The sequence below is a fragment of the Pongo abelii genome, chromosome 9, assembly GCF_028885655.2.
Source record: "Pongo abelii isolate AG06213 chromosome 9, NHGRI_mPonAbe1-v2.0_pri, whole genome shotgun sequence".
Taxonomy (NCBI): Eukaryota; Metazoa; Chordata; class Mammalia; order Primates; family Hominidae; genus Pongo; species Pongo abelii.
Genome location: NC_071994.2, coordinates 73085286 through 73105162, shown reverse-complemented (window position 1 = coordinate 73105162; position 19877 = coordinate 73085286). Strand labels below are relative to the sequence as shown.

Here is a 19877-nt window from a genome sequence, read left to right as displayed (position 1 = left end):
CAGAAATTCCCTCCTCAAGATCCCCAATGGGATAACAATATAGCCTATTGAAGAAATATGAGATACCTAAGGGAAATAATTAAAGGAATTGGAGAATTGGTGTCCTGCACCCAGAATATTACCAAAGCCTTTAATATACAACAGGGAAAAGATGAAGGGCCCATGGAATTCCTTAACAGACTTAAGGAACAGATGAAGAAATATGCAGGTTTAGATGTGGAGAACCCACCTGGACAAGGGATGTTAAAGCTGTACTTTGTCACCAATAGCTGGCCAGGCATCAAAAGGAATTACAAAAGATAGAAAATTGGAAAGACCATTCCATAGAGGAACTTTTAAGAGAGGCCCAAAAAGTAGGTGTACGGAGGGATGAAGGAAAGCAAAAGCAAAAAGCAAAAATTATGTTGTCCACCTTACAAGAGGGAACTTCCCAACAGGCAGCCCAGGGAAATAGAACTTACAAATCTTCTAAGTCCCTGGCTGTCAGACCCTACACAGAAGGAAAAGGGATCAAGCCAGAAAGCCAGGAAATAGAGAAAAGAAGCAAAATAAATGTTTCAAATGTGGAAAAATAGGTCATTTTAAAAGAGAATGCCCTGAATGGGAAAAAGAAAAGGAAGTTGTCCCTCTTATGGCTTTTGAGGAAGATTGGGAGGGTCAGGGGCTCTATCTTTTCTATATTGAGTCCCACCAAGAGCCCTTGATAAATTTAGAGGTGGGACCCAAATTCAAGCTTATTACCTTTTTAATTGACTCAGGGGCAGCTTACTCCTCTGTTTATCATTCCCCATCTGGTGTAATTTGTTCACAAGAAGAACTCCTTATTTCAGGAGTGAAGGGAGAAGGATTTAAAGCAAAAACTTTAGAGGAAACAAAAGTCATATATAAAAATATATCAGCTAATATAAAATTTTTGTTAATACCAGAGGAAGGAAGTAACCTAATAGGAAGAGATTTAATGCTAGAATTAGGCTTAGGCCTCTATGTTAACCAGGGAAAATTTCTCACCTCCCTAAAGTTACTCACCACTATATATGAAGAGTATATCCATCCTAATATCTGGTCAAAAGAAGGAAATCAAGGAAAATTATGAGTTTTCTCAATAAAGGTCAAATTAAAAACTCTTGGGGAAATAGTAAGAAAACAATACCCTATTCCTTTAAAAGCTAGGCTAGGTTTAAAACCTATAATTGAAAGCCTTGTTCATGACAGACATCTTGAACCCTGTATACCCCCTAATAATACACCAATATTACCTGTCAAGAAGCCAGATGGGTCATACTGGCTAGTGTAAGGCCTCCGGGCTATTAATCAAACAGTTCAAACTACACACCCTGTTGCTCCCAATTCTTACACCATTAACAGCAGAATCCCACCTAACTATGAATGGTTCACTGTAAAACCTGAAAAGTGCCTTCTGGACTTGCTCTTTAGTGGAGGACAGCTGGGACTTGTTTGCCTTTGAGTGGGAAGACCCCTGATCCAGTTTAAAACAACAGTACCCATGGACAGTTTTACCCCAAGTGTTTACAGACTCTCCAAATCCTTTTGGTCAAAATTTAAAACAAGTCATAGAAAAATTTTCCTTGCCCTCATGCATATGCCTACTCCAGTAGGCCTGCTTATTTCAGGGGAAAACAAAGAATGGGTAAGAGCATTTTCAATCAACTTCCTTAATTTTCTAAGAGTAGAAGAGTTAAGAGTTTCAAAAAGTAAACTTCAGTTTGTAGAGCCTGAAGTAAAGTACTTAGGAATTTTAATCAGCAAAGGCAAATGGAGGATTGAGTTTGAACGAATTGAAGATATTGTATCCCTACTTCTGCCAGAAAAAAAAGAGGAGCTTAGAACGTTCTTAGGCTTAGTTGGATACTGTTGCCTATGGGTTGACTCTTATGCCCTAGAAAGAAAACCACAATACCAAAAACTCAATTCAGAGGGAGTCGCCACCCCTTATCTGGACCCAACCAGAAATGCGACAGATAGAAAAATTAAAACATTTACTAGTAACTTCCCCGTTCTCATTCTACCCTCCCTAGAGCAGCCATTTCATCTTTTCATCAGTGTAAACAAGGGATTGGCTTTAGGGGTACTCACCAAAGAGCATGGGGGCCACCAGCAGCCCATGGCCTTTTTGTCAGAAATTCTAGACCCAGTAACCCATGGAGGGCCTGAATGTGTCCAATCTGTAGCAGCAACTGCCTTGCTAACAGAAGGAAGCAGAAAATTAACCTTTGGGGGAAACCTCATTGTTAGCACACCTCACCAAGTCAGAACTATTCTCAACCAAAAGGCAGGAAGATGGCTTACTGACTCAAGAATTTTAAAATATAAAGCTATCCTGTTAGAAAGAGATGACCTAGCACTAACCACTGAGAATTCCCTAAATCCCATTTCTTTCCTAATAGGAAATCCAAACCCAGAAGTAACAGGGAACTCACACCCAAAGAAACTGTAGCATAAATGTTTAGACCTAATTAGTCGCCAAACCAAAGTTAGACAAGACCTATGTGAAACTCCTTTTCAAACAGGGAAACATCTTTTCATAGATGATTCCTTCCAGGTAATTGAGGGAAAAAGGCATAATGGATACTCTGTAGTTGATGAAGATAACCTCACAAAAATAGAATCAGGAAGATTACCAAATGACTGGTCCACACAAAGGTGTGAGCTATTTGCCCTAAATCAAGCCTTAAAATTTTTACAAAATCAGGAGGGAACAATTTATACTGATTCTAAATATGCTTTTGGAGTAGTACATAGTTTTGGAAAAATCTGGACTGAACGAGGCCTTACCAACAGTAGAGGTCAAAACCTAGTCCACAAAGAGTTAATAATACAAGCATTAGATAATCTCCAGCTGCCTAAGGAAATTTGTTCATGTCCCAGGACACCAAAAGAAACTCTCCTTTGAAAGTGGGGGAAATAATCTAGCTGATCAAATGGCCAAGCAAGCTGCCTCTTCCCAAGCTGCACCCATTTTTCATTTAACCCTTCACCTTCCCCCTACAACTGCACTCCCCATCTTCTCCCATGCAGACTAGGAAAAGCTAAAAAAAATTAGGAGCTAAAGAAAACCCAGAAGGAAAGTGGGTATTACCAGATGGAAGGGAAATGTTATCTAAGCCTCTTATGAGGGAAATACTGTCACAACTTCATCAAGGATCTCACTGGGGTCCTCAAGCTATGTGTGATATAGTCCTTAGAGTCTATGGGTACATAGGAATATACACCCTCACCAGACAAATAGTGGAGGGTTACATCGTGTGCAGAAAAACTAATTAAAGGGGGCCAGTCCCTCCACACCTGTGGGTATTTCTCATCAGGTGGGATGAGAGACTGAGAAAAGAAATAAGACAAATGTACAGTGGGGTTTTATACAGAGACATTCAGTTCCCAGGGGCAGGCAGGAGACAGTGGTCTTCCTGTATCTCAGCTGCAAGAGGCTTTCCTCTTTTACTAATCCTCCTCAGCACAGACCCTTCATGGGTGTTGGGCTGGGGGATGGTCTGGTCTTTCCCATCCTACAAGGCCATATTTCAGACTATCACATGGGGAGAAACCTTGGATAATACCCAGCTTTCCAGGGCAGAGGCAGGGCTTTCTGCAGTGCATTGTGCCCCTAGTTTATCAAGACTGGAGAATGGTGATGATTTTACCAAGCATACTGCTTGTAAACATTTTGTTAACAAGGGACATCCTGCACAGCCCTAGATCCCTTAAACCTTGATTCCATACAACACATATTTTTGTGAGCTCAAGCTTGGGGCAGAGAGATTGGGGTAAAGTTACAGATTAACAGCATCTCAGGGCAAAGCAATTTGTTCAGAGTACAGGTCAACACGGAATTTATGTCTTCCCTTTCTACATAGACACAGTAACAGTCTGGTCTCTCTTTTCCCTACATATCCCCATTTTCTTTTTAACAAAACCAACCTCGTCATTATGGCCCATTTTCACTGGTCGCTGTCTCTCTGGAGCTGCTGGATACACCTATAGACTAACAATAGACAGAACAGACATACAAGGATTAATACACAATTTGCAATAGTGGAACTTTTGATAGTTTTAACCGAAGTGATGGGGTTAAGATTTGTGAGGCCACCAGCAGCTTTCACGATTGCCTCAATTTCTGGCACCAGATTTAAATGGGCTTTTGATGACTCAAAAATTTGTTCTTTTAATTTTGAAGTATCTAAAGTAAGATTATTTTCTCTTCCTTGTAGATGGCGTCTAACCATGTCCCAATGATGCTCAGACTCATTATAGGCTCGGGGTGTAATACAAAAATCTGATGTATTCTAACACTGTAACTGAAAAAGATATTCCAAGCTCATGAGCCTATCATCTTCCATCTAAATGACAGTTTCTCTAATTTGGTTTGCCAATTTTTGATTTGTTTGGGTCTGAGAAGTCCACAATTTTGAGGAATTCTTTTGTCAATTATTTACATATTTTGCAGTTTGAACAGAGGAGTGTAAAGCAATTCCAGCAGCCACAGTAGTAGCTGTGACTGCAATAAGACCTATAATCACTGCAATCAAAGTGAAAATGAATGTTTTGGATCTAGTTAGAACTCGTTTTCATACTTCTGTTAAAATATGGACAGATGGGGAAGCCTCCCATGGTTGGTCCATGGACACAGGGATCCATACGCCCTCTCTTGCTCTTACTAGCAGAATATGGTGCTGCCAATTAAAAGTTGAATCAATGCAAGTAAGCAACCTACAATTTTCACAGGTTACAGTTTGGGAATCTGGTTTAAAAACTGTTTTCTACAACTAGCATATAAATGGGGGATTTTATGCAACCTTGCAAAGGAATTGTTGGATTGGAATTTAGGTTAATAGTATAATATGGTTTACGATTTCTTGTTCCTATAGCTTTAGTTTTAGACCAAATTCTAGTGTGGTGTGAGGCCACAGTAAGCTTCCATAATTCTGGATGTTCAGGACCAGAAACAGGACTAACTAACTTTGGTTGAGGTGATGAAATTTTCTTTTCACTTCATTTTCATGGATAGGGTGATTCTAACTTTTTGTAAACCTGGTCCAGCCTTTTAGTTAAATCACTATCATAGGCCGGATTAATGGACCAGATGGATGGGGCCTGTGAACATGACTGAGTCTGGCCCATACAATCATAATATAATTGGCCTTGAGGGGCCCAGTCTATAATAGTTTCAAATTCATTGTTTTGTAATACCACCACAGTATCAGCCACACATTCTTCTGAAACTAAAACTTCTAGGTATTTTGATTTTTTGGGAATTTCCTTGGGGCAAGCCTTCCCCTTATGCCTAAATTTTAATGATCTTTGATAGGAAGAGTCCTGTAAATTATTTATCTGTGGCCTGAATGACAGTCCACTTATCAGATAAGTATATCTACTGGTGGCACTGACAGTAGATACTTTTACCAACCAACTTTGGGTTGTAGGCATCAAGCATCCTGGTGCCTTCCCTAGGCAAATAGGAGGATAATGATACCCAATGGAAATATTTATCATCATTCTTTCTTCTTTAGGTTGGGCAGGGCAATGATCATCTGTGGGGCCTGGTACCCATGCACAATTATTAACATATACATCGATAGATTATCCATCCAAGTGACTGTCCGAATTAAGGGTGGGAAAGGCACATAGGCCCAGTAAGTATAATTAGCTGCAGCTGCTCCTACAGACATAGGGGAACATACCACTGTTGATACAATCAAAGCTGCAAGCAGCATATTCTCTGGAGTTTGTGTTACCCTTATTTTCTCCAGGCTTTTTTAAACTAATTGTGTCAGCTTCTTTAGTGGGCCCAGGTCAGAGGCCCCGCTTCCTTGGTGGATGGCAACTTCTTAAGTAAGTTTTAGGTACCTAAATTGGAAGCTGGTTTTCTCCTGGGGAAATATAAGCAAAACCTCTCCCCTACATTATCACCTTTTTTATTTTCCATGTCTTATTTTTGTTGTCTTTTTACCAAATCACCTTCATGTGGGCTTTTTTTTTTTTTTTTCATTTGAGAAGGAGTCTTGCTCTGTTGCCCAGGTTGGAGTGCAGTGGCACAATCTTGGCTCACTGCAAGCTCCACCTCTGCCTCCTGGGTTCACACCATTCTCCTGCCTCAGCCTCCTGAGTAGCTGGGACTACAGGCACCTGCCACCACGCTCAGCTAATTTTTTGTGTTTTTAGTAGAGACAAGGTTTCACCATGTTAGCCAGGATGGTCTTGATCTCCTGACCTCATGATCTGCCTGCCTCAGCCTCCCAAAGTGCTGGGATTACAGGTGTGAGCCACCACACCTGGCCTATGTGAGCTTTTTTTTTTTTTTTTTTTTTTTTTTTTTTTTTTTTTTTTACCCAGTAAAATGTTGTTCTGCAGAAGTAGTGGTCTGATTTCTATAAATGTTTAAAAAATTTAAAGTATAGAGTGCTAGGTTAAGTTGCATCTGGGGAGTGTTATACTCCTTACTGTCTTTTTGTTTGTTTGTTTAACCAGTTGAGCTTTGAGTGTTCTATTAGTTCTTTTAATTATGGCCTGTCCTTGGGAATTATAGGGAATTTCTGTTGTATGTGTAATTTTCCACTGATTTAAGAATTTTTGAAATGTTTTACTGTAGTATCCTGGCCTATTATCTGTTTTAATTTTTTCTGGAACTCCCATGACAGCAAAACAAGATAATAAATGTCTTTTAACATGGGAAGTACTTTCTCCTGTTTGGCAGGTTGCCTATAAAAATGTGAATAAGTATCAACTGTCACATGGACAAATAATAATTTTCCAAATGAAGGTACATGTGTGACACCCATTTGCCATAATGCATTAGGACATAGACTTCTGGGATTAACTCCTGCCTCCTGAGCAGGCAGGTTTAGGACTTGACACTGAGTGCAGTGTTGTACAATATTTTTTGCCTGTTTCTATGTGATATCAAATTTATTTTTTCATCCTGTTGCATTTACATGAGTCAAGGCATGTGAAGGCAGATGATACTAGCAAGTCAGGTTGTTCATTTGCTTTAGTTAATGGCCCTGGTAAATTAGTATATGCTTGAATATGAGTAATATAAAATGAGAAATTTTTCTTGCAGTTGTTGTAACAAATTAAATAGCTGGTTTAACTGATCATCCATACTATTTTTGATTAGGGCTGTCTCAACATCCTTTGTAGACTGTACTACATATGCAGAATCTGATACAATGTTAATAGGCTGATTAAAATCTTGTAACACTGAAATGACAGCAACCAACTCTGCTCTTTGAGCTGAGTGATATCGAGTTTCAATGACTTGTTCTTTTGACCATTCTTTTGACCCAGTGTAAGCCACCTTTCCATTGCTGGAACCATCAGTAAACACCATCAGAGCATTTCCTAAAGGTTTATGTCTGGTAATTTTAGGTAAAATCCAAGTAGTCAATTTTAAAAACTGGAATATTTTTGTTTTTGGGTAATGATTATCAATAATTCCCACAAAATCAGCAAGACCAATCTGCCATGCATCAGAATTGATAAAGGCTTGTCTAACTTGTTCCTTGTTTAAAGGAACAATGATTTTATCTGGGTCACTTCCACACAATTTTACTATTCGTAGTCTTGCCTGACTAATTAATGTAGCCATTTGATTGAAGTACAATGTAAAAGTCTTAATTGTACTGTAAGGAAGGTATGACCACTCCACAAGATCTGTATTTTGAACAATAATGCCTGTTGGAGAATGTGCAGTAGCAAAAATCAAAAGTTGGAGTGGGGCTAAGTGATCTATTCTATTTACTTGTGTTGACCAAATTTTTTCTTCAACCAATTCAATTTCTTTAGTTGCCTTTGGAGTTAATATTCTTTCACTATTTAAGGCTGGATCCCCTCTCAAGATAGAGAACAAATTTGGCATGGCATAAATAGAGATGCCTAGAGTTGGTTGAATCCAATCAATATCTCCTAGCAATTTTTGAAAGTCATTTAATGTTTTTAATGTGTCTTTTTATATTTTTTGTGGTTTAATCTTTCTTTTCCTCTACCTGCATTCCCAAATAATGAAAAGGAGTAGAGGTCTGAATCTTATCAGATGCTATTGTCACACCTGCATTTGCAACTTCTGTCTGCAGAAATATGTAACAGTCAATTAATTTGCCTCTAATTTCTGTAGCACACAAAATATCATCAACATAATGGATGATATAACAGTCTGAAAACTTGTCTCTAACTGGTTGAAGAGCTTGAGCTACAAAAGTCTGACAAATAGTTGGACTAGTAAGCGTTCCCTGAGGTAACACTTTCCACTGAAACCTGGTAGCTGGTTCTTTATTATTTATGGCTGGTATGGTAAAAGCAAATTTTTCAAAATCCTGTTTTGCCAGAGGAATGGTAAAAAAGTAATCAGTCAGATTATAATTAAAGGCCAATCTTTGGGGATCATGGCTGGAGAGGGCAGCTTGGGTTGGAGAGCCCCCATGGGTTGAATTATGGCATTAACAGCTCTTAAGTCGGTCAGCATGTGCCATATGCCAGATTTTTTTCTGAATTACAAACACAGCAGAATTTTAAGGAGAGAAAGTGGGTGAAACATGTCCTTTTAAAAATAGTTTTTAAACTATTTTATGTGGCAACCCCAACTTTTCCTTAGGGAGCAGCACTGTTTGACCCAGACAGGATGCTGCAAGGTGAGTCTGAATTGCTCCTTCACTGTAGTGAACTGCAGGTTGTGCAATAATGGGCACCACTAGCCAAGTCGCAGCGAGCCTGGTCTCAGGCTCCCTCCTCCAGCACTCACTTGGCTGAGGAAGAGGTGGCCATCATGGTTTTAGCCCTATGGCCCTGATGGTTCTGGACCTTTTCCTTTTAATGTTTCAGGATATATTACCTCCTGTAATTGCTTGTAGTCAACATTTTGCATTGACTGAGCCATTACAGACTCTGTTACATTTTTACAATGTGAACTTTCCATTTTTTTCTTGAACTCTGTCTCTGCCTCTTCTTTACAATCTATTACACAGCTTTCAGGGGCATCAGAAACTGAAACACTATCTTCTTCTATTTGAAACAGTTTTAAAGTTGCTTTAATAGTGGCCCAATTATTCCATACCATTAAGTGGGATGATTTTACCTTTCCTACTTGCTTGTTTTAATTCTTTGCCAATTTTTTTCCAATCTTTTAGATCTAAAGTTCTCTCTTCTGGAAACCATGGGCAGAATTATTCTATTGTCTGAAATAGCATAATTAGATTTTCTGTAGAAGCTTTAAGTCCCCCTCTTCTTAAAAGAATTTTAATGAAGCTGAGATAAGAGGCATTTTTACTTTCAGTTTGTCCCATTTTTACCCTGGGTTCCTCCCAGTGCACAAGCTTCCTGCAAGGCTGACCATGGACTTACTTGGGAATCTCTCATTGACTGTCCTCAATGCTCACATTCTTAGTGTACCTTCACCCTAGAGAAAGGCACCCACATTGGGTGGCAGATGAAGGAGGCCAGCCCCTCCACACCTGTGGGTATTTCTCATCAGGTGGGATGAGAGACTGAGAAAAGAAATAAGACACAGAGATGAAGTATACAGAAAGAACAGTGGGCCCAGGGGACCAGTGCTCAGCATACAGAGGACCTAGACCGGCACTGGTCTCTGAGTTCCCTCAGTATTTATTGATTACTATTTTCACTATCTCAGCAAGAGGAATGTGGCAGGAGAGCAGGGTGATAGTGGGGAGAAGGTCAGCAAGAAAACATGTGAGCAAAGGAATCTGTGTCACAAATAAGTTCAAGGGAAGGTACTATGCCTGGATGTGCATGTAGGCCAGATTTATGTCTCTCTCCACCCAAACATCTCAGTGGAGTAAAGAATAATAAAGCAGCATTGCTGCCAACATGTCTTGCCTCCCACCACAGGGTGGTTTTTCTCCTATCTCAGAATTGAACAAATGTACAATGGAGTTTTATGCAGAGACATTCAGTTCCCAGGGGCAGGCAGGAGACAGTGGTCTTCCTCTATCTCAACTGCAAGAGGCTTTCCTCTTTTACTAATCCTCCTCAGCACAGACCCTTCACAGGTGCTGGGCTGGGGGACAGTCAGGTCTTTCCCATCCTACAAGGCCATATTTCAGACTATCACATGGGGAGAAACCTTGGACAATACCTGGCTTTCCAGAGCAGAGGTCCCTGCAGCTTTCTGCAGTGCATTGTGCCCCTAGTTTATCAAGACTGGAGAATGACGGTGATGTTACCAAGCATACTGCTTGTAAACATTTTGTTAACAAGGCACATCCTGCACAGCCCTAGATCCCTTAAACCTTGATTCCACACAACACATGTTTTTGTGAGCTCAAGGTTGGGGCAAAGAGATTGGGGCAAAGTTACAGATTAACAGCATCTCAGGGCAAAGCAATTTGTTCAGGGTACAGGTCAACATGGAGTTTCTTATATCTTCCCTTTCTACATAGACACAGTAACAGTCTGATCTCTCTTTCTTTTCCCTACAACTAAATAAGCAAACCTCAAAAAGGCAACCTCCCAGGGATGAAATCGAGGTTTAAGTCCATTCCAAAGTGTCCAAGTTGACTATACTGAAATGCCCCCAATAGGCTGCCTCAAGTATTTACTAGTAATAGTAGACCATCTCACCCACTGAGTAGAAGCCATTCCCTTCCCAAGCACAACAGCTAGTAATATAGTCAAAGCTCTGTTGGAATGTATCACACCCAGGTTTGGACTAATAGTAAACATTGATTGAGATAATGGGACCCACTTCACTGCACACATCATTAAGGGGCTAGCCCAAGTATTAGGGATAAAATGGGAATATCATACTCCCTGGCACCTGCCCTCATCAGGGAGGTTAGAGAGAATGAATCAAACTCTAAAAAACATCATTTAACCAAACTAATCTTTGAAACTTGGTTACCATGGACAAAATGTGTTCCCATTGCCTTACTAAGAATCCAAACTGCTCCTCAGAAAGATCTTGGCCTGTCCCCTTGTGAAATGCTCTACGGGCTTCCCTACCTAAATTCTACTACTGACCTTCCTAAATTTGAAAGAAAAGATCAGTCCTTGAAAACTATACATTTGATCTGTCTTCTACCCTTTCCTCCCTCAGGACTCAAGGCCTCCTAGTGCAGACTCCACCCCTCAAATTCCCAGTTCACCAACACCAACCCAGAGATCAGGTCCTTGTCAAAAGCCAGAAAGAGGGAAATCTTGAGCCCACCTGGAAGGACCTTACCTGATGCTCCTCACAACTGAGACAGCAGTCTGAACTGCTGAAAAGGGGTGGACCCACCATACCCGAGTCAAGGTGTCACCCTCTCCAAAGCCATGGACTGTCATCCCAGGGCCAACTCCCACAATAGTAACATTAAAATGAAAAGCCTAATCTGTCCCTATTTCCTCTTCTTTTTCCTTTAGTTACCAAGGACACCTTATTATCAATGTAACCTGATCACTTTTCCCCCAAACAATTACATTTGATGCTTGCCTTGCCATATCTTGTGTGACCTAAAAAGTCAAAGACAGCTTGGTTCTTCAGAAAAGTATCTTTGTCCCTCTGGGAGGACAGTATTGGCCCTCACTTGTTATATTTGCAGAGAGGTTATATGGACCAACAAGTATCAGGGCTGGACTGCAGATTCCGCCCTAAAGCTCTACTTCCATCTCACCAAAGAAACTACCTTCCCCACCTGAATTGCCAAACACATCAGTGCAACCCATTACTTATCTCCATTACTACCCCTACCTCCAGTAATTCAAACCCCACCTTAGAGCACTTCTATGGTTTAGGAGCAGATATAGCTGGAAAGGACCCTGTGGGTTTCTTTGAAATGCACTTTGTTTCTCCTCCTCCACCCTCTTACCAAACCCACAAAATCAAATTATTTCTTGCTTCATATCAAATGACAAAACTAAGGTACCTATAGTAGAAGTCAATGACCTAAAGCAAACTTTAGCTATTGAAACAGGGTATCAAGATGCAACTACCTGGCTAGAATGGATTAAATATTCCATCTGCACACTAAATAAAAGTGATTATTACGCTTTTGCAACAGGCAGACCAGAAACCCAGATTGTCCCCTTTCTACTTGGATGGTCCTCCAACCACCCACACATGGACTGTATGGTAGCTCTCTTCCAAAACCCCACAGCCTGGGGCAATAAGGCATGTTAAACCCTCTCACTGCTATTCCCAGAAGCTAAACGTCCTGCAGGTCAGCCCCCGAGGGCCATCCATTCAACCTCCAGCTATAAATGCCAATTTCACCTCCTGTCTCTCACAGCAGGGTGGAAATTTGGCATTCCTTGGAAGCTTAACTGGATGCAGTGAGTCTAAACCTTTCCAAGAACTAACCCATCAGTCTGCCCTTGTTCATCCCTGAGCAGATGTATGGTGGTATTGTGGTAGACAACTATTGGGTACTCTGCCAAGTAACTGGAGCAGCACTTGCATTCTAATACAATTGGTCATCCCTTTTACCCTGGCATTTCATCAACCCAGCAAAAAGAACCACCACCGCAGTAAAAGAGGTGTCCCTCATGGGTCTTTTGATCCTCATGTTTATATAGATGTTATTGGAGTGCCCCAGGGGGTACCAGATGAGTTTAAAGCCTGAAATCAAGTAGCCACAGGATTTGAATCTGTATTATTCTGGTGGCCAACTATAAACAAAAACATAGATTGGGTAAATTACATTTACTATAACCAACAATGTTTTGTCAATTACTAAAGAGATGCCATTAGAGAAATAGTTGAACAATTAGGTGCCACCAGCCAGATGGCTGGGGAAAACAGAATAGCTCTTGATATATTAGCTGGAAAAGGTGGAGCCTGTGTCATGATTGGAGTCCAATGTTGCATTTTTATTCCTAATAACACGGCCCTCGATGGAACAATCACAAAACCATTGCAAGGCCTTATCAATTTAGCAAACGAATTAGCTAAAAATTCTGGAATAAATAACCCTTTTACAAGTCTTATGGGAAATGGTTTGGGAAGTGGAAAGGACTCATGACTTCAATATTTACTTCTTTTGCAATTGTTATAGGTGTACTCATTCTTGTAAGTTGCTGTATCATACCCTGTATTCATGGGTTAATGCAAAGGCTTCTAGAAACCACTCTCACAAAAGCCTTCCTCCACTCTCCCCCACCCTCTTCAGATAAACTCCTACTTCTAAACTACCAAGAGGAACAACCAAGCTGAATTATGTTAAGACATTTTGAAGAGAAAGAATTATAAAATAGAAAAGGGGAAATTTGTTAGAACAATTTCCTCTTCAAAACTTAACTCTCTTGTTATAAGTTGTAAGACTGTAAATTAGCCCTTCTCCCTGCTTCAGTCTTCAAAGTCCTCATCTCACTACCTTATTTGGAAAAAGTTTCAAATTTCCTTGTTGTCTCTGTTCTGTGACCAACCCTTCCTGCCTTGCCACACCCAGACATGCCCAGACTTACCTAGACATGCCTTCCCTCTTGCCTAGTTAGTAATGGACATCTCTTCCTCCCCTCCTTTTGCAAAGTGCGTGTTTACCCTATCTGGAAAAGTTTAAATCTTTTTCCCTATTTGGAGAAGTTTAAGTCTTAGCCAATCTGGATAGCTTAGATTGTAAGATCCAACTCCAGCCAATGGGGAAGGGACACAAAGAGAAATTGTGTTAGGGATAAAAACCCCTTTTCTCCTTTGTTTGGTGTGCTCTTGCAATCATGGCTGATGCAGGTAGCACCGTTCTGCAGAAGTAAATTGCCTTGCTGAGAAAACTTTTTGCCTGAGTGCTGGTTCTTCTTTGTGGTATCAAGCATTTGTTTCTAACATTGGGAAGAGGCTGGACAAATTTGGAGGAATATCTTAAAAGCCTAGACTCTGATGAGGGCTTAGAGGAAATAAAGATTAGGGAACATTTGAAACTTTTTAGAGATTAAGTGGTTGTGGCCAGAATGCTGGTAAAAATATGAAGTGTAAGGGCCATTCTGATAAGGTTTCAGATAGAATTGAGGGACAAATTATTGAAAACAGGAGTAAAGATCATCCCTGTCATAAATTGGCCAAGAATTTAGCTAAACTGTGTTCATGCCCAAGGGCTTCATGAAGGGCCAACTTGACAGTGATAAACTAGGGTACTTGGCTGAAGAAGTTTCTAAGCAAAATATAGAATGTGCTGCATGGGGGTTAATTTTGGCCCCTTACACTGAGATTCAGGAGCAAAGGCATAATTTAAAAACAGGATTTATGATTAAAAGGAAAGTAAAGTGGAAAGATTTGGAAAACTCAGCCTGTCGATGTAAAGAATGAAAAAGTGTGCTCAGGAAAGGAAACCAAGAGTGTAGCCCAGATGTGGTTTGCTACGGAGATTGACATGGATTGAAAGGAACCAGGTGTATTCCTGAAGACAATGGAAGTATAATTTGAGAGACCAAAATAGATGCCCCTTTATCAACTGATATGGACCCTAAGATTAAGGAAACAAAAGTTATCTACTGGTTGAGGATTCATGCTTGACTGGCATGGCAACTTCCTAAATTCCTTACAGCTACAAGAACCACACTCTTGCTAGTCTCCCTAACAACAGGAGCTATTAGGTAGATTGTCAAACCTTTCCTAAATGATTTACAACCCAGGCCACTACAATTCTGATTAGGCAGAGGACTTGCCTTACATTCTTTCCTGATAAACAATTGCAGACCTCAAGCCAGTTTCAGCAAGCTCATAGAGACTGCACAAGCTGTCTTTGTGTCCTATAGTTTGTCTTTTGACAACAAGCAAAAATAGTCAAGTTCTGCCTCATTTTAATGCTAAAACCTCACTCCAAAATGAACATGAGATGTATGTTCCATGTATCTTTACCCATTATGCATATGCTCAACTCCCTTCCTAAATATGTATAGCTTTTTCTCCAAACCTGCTGAGTATGTATGACTATCATGTAATACACACCTTGTGAGGCATAAAAACCAAGCTGCCTTTTCCCTCCTCAAGGAGAGAACCTTTGATACAAGTTAGAGACTATTTTTTCCTGGTTTGCAACTAATATTGCCAATAAAATTCTTCTATTATTTAGCCATCATGGTGGTCTTTTGCATGACAGAAGAAAGACCCTGAAGGCATTTCAAAGATTGTTGAGGCTGTCCCTCCTATCACAGGTCCAGAAGCCTAGAAGGAAAAAATAGTTTCCAGAGAGGGGCCTGAGGCACCCTCCAAAGGTTTGCTACCCAGGGCTGTCTTGGGATTCTGCTCCCTAATTTATTCTGACTCAGTGCTTCTCAGCTGATCCAGCTATGGCCCAAGCAGCCCCAGGTGCAGATTGACTTGCCCTTTAAGAGGATACAAGCCATAAGCCTTGGCAGTGTCCATGTGGTGCTAATCCTGCAGGCTTGCAGAAAGCAAGAGCTGTGAAGACTTGGCAGTCTCCACGCAGATTTCACAGGAAGTTGATTAAAACCTGGGAGCTGGGGCAGAGACTTGTGGGGCAGAGCAACTGCACCCCTGCTAAGAGCCCCCACTAGAGCTGTGCTGAGTAAAAATGTGGGGTTGGAGCTGCCGCAGAGAGTTCTTACCAGGATGATGCCTAGTGTCGTGAAAGCAGGACCCCAGAACTGTAGCGTCACCAGCAGCAGGCAACGCCTACCTGGGAAAGCCTCAGAAACCTATAGAGACAGTGTTGTGTGGAGTACACAGCAAAGCCATAGGGGTGGGACTGCCTGGGGCTGCCAGGAGGCTTTACATAAAATGAAAAGCAATTATTGTCTAGCTTTAAGATGTAATGTCTGCCCTGCTGAGTTTTGGACTTGCTTGGGGCACATTATTCCTTTCTTTTTGCCTATTTCTCCCTTTTGGAATAAGGATGTCTGTCTTATGTCTATAGCATCAATGTATCTTGGAAGTAGATAACCTGTTCTGATTTCACAGACTCATAGGTGAGGGTCTGCACTTTGGACTTTTGAGTTGGTGCTGGAATGAGTGAAAACATTGGAACTATAGAGATAGAATGAACGTATTTGTATGTCAGAACATGAGTTTTAGGGGGTGGGGCAGGGCAGAATACTATGGTTTGAATATTTGTCCCTGCCATACAAATCTCCAGTGTGGCAGTACTGAGAACTGGGGCCTTTAAGCAGTGACTGGGTCACATGGGCTCTGCCCTCATGTATGGACTAATCTATTCATGAATAGATTAATGGATTAACAGACCAGCTTGTTAACATTGTGGTGGGAATGGTGGCTTTATGAGAAGAGGAAGAGAGACCTGAGCTAGCACATTAGCATGCTCAGATCCTTGCTGTGGGATGTCCTGTGGCCCCTTGAGACTGTAGGGAGTCCCCACCAGCAAGAATGCCCTAGGCTCCATGATCTTGGGCTTCTCAGCCTCCATGACTGCAAGAAATCAATTCCTTTTCTTTATAAGTTACCCAATTTAATGGTATTCTGTTATAAGCAAAAGAAAATAGACTAAGACAGGAACCCTGGTAAAAAGCAGCTTTCTTCTCAGGTCTTTGAAAAATAGACATTAAAGTCAGTTGTAGGCAGAAAGGTCACCCTTTATAATTTATAGAGGAATGGTAATTATTCATACACATTCACATTTATACTGTCATCTCAATTATGTACATAAATTTCTCATCCATTCTGTAAGTTATGAAAAATTGTGAATATTATCTCTACTTTAGAGATGAGAAAGCAGATTAAGCATGAGAAAATGCCAAACCAAGGTCACAAGTGGGATATTAATGTAGAGTTCAGGTTAATATAGAATATGCATGCAAAATAGAACACCTAATGGATGACCTTGGCCTGGTCAGACTGGAATCATTACCCTTTCACATCACATTGGGATAGGAGTTGCCTGCAGTGTGCACATTCTAGTGAGTTGGTCTTTCTTATGAGATACTGCAAGTATAATAGTAAAGGTAAGGAGAGGCACAGCAAAGTCCAAGGTGCAAGCCAGCTCCACCCAAAATGCTCACAGCTTCTGGGAAGTAGGGCATGATCCCTGGGAGGCAAGACTCAGTGCTATTAAATGGGGCAGGAAACCCTCAGGGTTTGAGTCCTGGGTCAGGGGAGTCCCCTTATAAAGGCCCTGAGAGATGAGGCCAGAGCCGTCTGTGATCCCTGGGGATTCTCAAGTGCAGCACTTTCTGCTTCCATAGCCTTTTGGGAGAAGGGCAAGGTTGGTGAGGATAAAGCCAGCTGCTCTCTGCCCAGGTTCTTCCTTCCCAAATTCTTTAGACTAGAAAAGGAAGGTGGCACTGGGGCTGCATGAAGCTAAGGGAAAGAGCCCAGAATTTTAAGTCAGACTGAGAAGTGTGAACAGAGCTGCAATTGGGGAGAAAGAGGAAAAAGGTAACATTGTTGGGGTGAGCGGGAAGGTGGGTGGGGGTACTCTCAGTTACTTCCCACACCTTACCCTCTGCCCAAATCCCATATTTCTTCATCTTTGCCCTCCAATAGAGGGAAGAGAAGTCTTGATAGTCCCACCTAACTGGTTTGTATATAAACCCCAGACACTTGCCCCACCACAGAGGATGCCTGCTTCCTTTCTGTGCCAAACACTCTGGGCCATCTCCAAGAGCTCTTAGCTGATTATTCCAGTTTGGATCTAGTCACTGCTTTTCCTAAGTCCCACCAGTGTCCCCATCCCAGTTAAAGGGCTTCTGCATTAGTCAAGAGGAAGAAAATGGGGCCTGAACTAGACAAATGTCAGAGAGAAAGGTAAATACATGTGTTCTTCTACCAGAAGCAGTCTTGAAGCACCTTGCATATGTGACTATCCTTCCTTGTCTGGTTCTTAATTTTTCAAATCTGTCATTCTGATATCCTTTTAAGATAAAGGTGTAGGCAACCAAATAGATACCAGTATTAACTGAGTCCATTCAGCGTATGGAGGCCTCTTTTAAGGAGTTTTGGGAGACATAAACAGACAAGTCCTTTGAGCATGGATATCTTAGTTCTGAAAACAATGAACAGTCTGGACAAAATTTGCACTACAGAGCAGGTCTCAGATTCTGGATATTAGGGGAAGACGACTGGCTCCATTCACGCTCCTACTCTGAGTCTTTCATTCTGAGAGGAGTTGATTTTAGATGAGCTTCAAAGGAAATAAGATTTATGGACTTGGACATCCTGTCTTTTTCAGAAAAATTTAAGAGATGCCATTTTCTTTGTGTGAGGATGGGTGAGCAGGTCTCAAGATGATCAGTGATGTTGAGAAGTTGCACAGAAGAATTCAAGGGGGATATGAAGACAAAGTAAAACATGCTTGGATTGAGGAAAATGCATGTTTACAAGTGGAGATGTACAATAGCTGTGTTTTTTTTTTTTTTATCTCACAGGTTTGTTATGTACCCACCAATGTTCATGGTACTGAAGATATACTATATCTTGTCATAGTACCTACTTGCTATGAGGTCAAATCTTGTTCCTGGAAGAAATGTACAAATATTAATACTTAAAACAGTATTTTCCATTAAGAGGAGAATTTTATTCTGATGTAGGTAACAGAGGTTATTGTTGGGATGCTTAGAACTTCCATCCCAGATGAATTTTAAATTACAAGATAACCAAACATTCTGAGCTTGGATCATATGAGGGGAGGGGAGTAGTATTCTGAGAATGTCAGAGAGATGTCTTTCAGCAGTCTAGAAGTCATGCTTCATTTGGTGAAATATTCCACGCTTACCATGTATGTTAGAGCCTGAGTTTACGGAAGGGAATAGGCACAGTCCTTTAACTTCAGTCCCTTCACTTTGTGATTTGGTGAATATTTATGAAAGGACAGATATTAGAGAATAAAAGAGGAACTTTGTATACTTGTTAAGAATCTTTTGTAGCAGTAGTTGGTGATAGTTGCTGGTGGTTTGCATAAGGGTGATGATGATAGAAATGTAACAGGCAACTTGGAGATTTAGTCTGTAGGATGATCCAGTGGTACTTGCTGATGGTTAAATATGGTGCAGGAAGAATAGGGAAGAATCCAGGATGACTTGATTCTAGGTTGAGCAACTGCTTGGACAGGATGTTACATTCTGAGATATGGGTGGCACAAGCAGAGAAGTAGTTATAATTTCTGCCTCAGGCATGACAGGTTTGATATACCTGTGAGGCCGATATGTGGGGATAGTCTAGTCTGGAGTTTACAGGGAAGGTAAAGTATTTAAATTATATTTGACATTTCAGGATATGTTTACGTCTCAATGGTCAACAAGAAGAAAGATGCAGTGTTCAAGGTCTTTTCAGGAACAGTATTCCCTTTTTTAATTTTCAAGTTTTCTCCTACTACTGGATAATTTTACAACAGAAAAAAACCTGTTATTTCTCCCTTCTTAAAAACAAATTTACATATAAACACACAGATATGCAAACACACAAACTCTTGACTCTACTGTTCACTTTAGCCGGTGTTCTATTTACTTACTGGCTTTTACATCCAAACTTTTCAAAGGAGTGAACCATGTTAACAGACTTCAATTCCTCTTTTATCTATTCTAAGTCAAGTAACACTTTGCCTTCCTCTATTCTAGCAAAATAGTTTTTATTAAGGCATTCGATCCTCTGTGATTCCAAAAGCAAAGCTAATTTGGTTTTCGAATTCTTTGATTCATCAGTAGCATTTAGTATAATCTTACTAAATCAGTCATAATGTCCTCATTAACAAACTATATTCAATAGACTATCAATATAGCACATCACCTTAAAAATCTTCCTATGTTAACACTTGTCCACTATCAGAGTTCTATTCCAACTTCTCCATGGGCCCCAACTCCTCTCCTACCCCATTCTTAACATTGAGATTCAGTCCTAGGTTCTCTTTTCTCTGTGAACACTTACTATCTGGGTGCTGTTTATCTCTTTTCCACACATATTTCACCATCTTCACTTGAATTTCTGATAGATATCTCAAACGTACCCTGTTCAAAATTGAAGTCTTGAC

At 40.7% G+C, this 19877-nt stretch overlaps 1 pseudogene; it reads right to left on the bottom strand.

The window, feature by feature from the left end:
• Positions 1-4352: 4352 nt before the first annotated feature.
• Positions 4353-5681, bottom strand: LOC129048860 (endogenous retrovirus group K member 19 Env polyprotein-like; annotated as a pseudogene).
• Positions 5682-19877: the final 14196 nt, after the last annotated feature.